Source organism: Octodon degus, unplaced genomic scaffold (genome assembly GCF_000260255.1).
Source record: "Octodon degus isolate 3935 unplaced genomic scaffold, OctDeg1.0 scaffold00136, whole genome shotgun sequence".
NCBI classification, from domain to species: Eukaryota; Metazoa; Chordata; class Mammalia; order Rodentia; family Octodontidae; genus Octodon; species Octodon degus.
The window spans coordinates 350753-352221 of NW_004524712.1; the positions used below are offsets into that span (position 1 = coordinate 350753).

Sequence of the window (1469 nt, forward strand, 5' to 3'; positions counted from 1 at the left end):
GTGTGTGTGTGTGTGTGTGTGTGTGTGCATGTGTGTTTAAGTATTTGGTGCAGGGTCTTACTACACAACGTGGACTCATAATTATCCTCCTGTTTTCAGCCTCCCTAATGCTGGGATTACAGGCCTACCTCACCATGCCCGGTCTCTGTAGCTGGTTTATCTCACCCAGGGGCAGAGCTGGCAGGGCATGTGGTGCTGGGTATTGAACCCCTGTCATTGCACTTGCTTAAGAAGGTGCTTAGTCTGCTGAGCTATCTTACTGGCCCCTTGGTGTATTTAAATTAAACCACAGAAGAACTATTTTAACTGTTTAGAGTTACATAATCTGCATAATTCCTGATTCAAACTGCTTTTCTCATATCAGTTTTTCTCCATTTCCTTTGATTTGTGATGTTTATCTCTAGCAAAACCTTCAAAATCAGCTCATAGAATCAATATCCTATGAGTATTTCCATGTTCATAAAAGTTTTGCTGTGGACTTTACCCAATTGGATATCATTTTATGTGTGTATAACATTTTTCCAAATGTGCTAAATGGTTTATGTTCTGTTATAAAAAAGAAATTACTTTTGAAAACTTTAAAAAAAAAAATAAGGTTGTCTGCACAAAATGTCAAAGGCATCAGGTTTCCCATGTAGGTCACAGCTCCAAAAACCCCCACACCATAGACACCCAACAGAAGAAGTAAACAAACATGAGGAGACATGGTGACCATGTACAACAGTGGCTTACAGATAGTGCCATAGTGATCATATGTCATTGCTGATAGGATGTAGGATTCAGAAAAGACAAAGAAACAGAAGGAAAAAAAATTGATCATAGATCCTGTATAGGAAATTGTGTCCTTCTTTAGGACAAAACTCATCAGCATTTTAGGGGTGAGGGTAGTGGAGTATCTAAAATCTATGAAAGACAAGTTGAGGAGGAAAAAGTACATAGGAATATGCAGGTGAGTGTTCAGCCCTATTAGGGTGATCAAGTCCAGGTTTCCCAGCACTGTGACCACATAAAAACCTAGAAATAGAAATAAGAGTGGAACCCAGATCCTGGCTGGTCTGTTAAGCCTGCAAGGATGAACTCTGTCACTGAGGAGGAGTTCTCTGCAGCCATACCCCTCTGGAAGATTCTGTGAATGGAAAAGAAGAGTCACTAAGAGAGCGCCTACATCATGGAAGTTCAGAGGAGGGAAGTGACTGGAAAGAGAAAAAGATACATTCATTGAGTTTGAACTAGACAGCCTTCTAAATGCTGTGTGGCATTACCTTGCTCTTCATTTCACAGATCATGGATCATGATGCCTAAAGCAACTTGCACACAATACCAATGCCACTGAACTTCAGGAGAACTTTAGCCATCGGCTCCTGCACTTCAGCTTCTACTCACTCTGCTGCAGAACACAGCAGTAAGGACAGCACTCACTTCTTCAGCTTGGAAACACTTCCGCTCTCTACAGCCTCCCACCCATTGCC

At 41.5% G+C, this 1469-nt stretch overlaps 1 pseudogene; it reads right to left on the minus strand.

The window, feature by feature from the left end:
- LOC105743572 overlaps nt 1-1110 on the minus strand; it is a 3493-nt pseudogene extending 2383 nt beyond the window's left edge.
- Between the last annotated feature and the right edge of the window lie 359 nt (nt 1111-1469).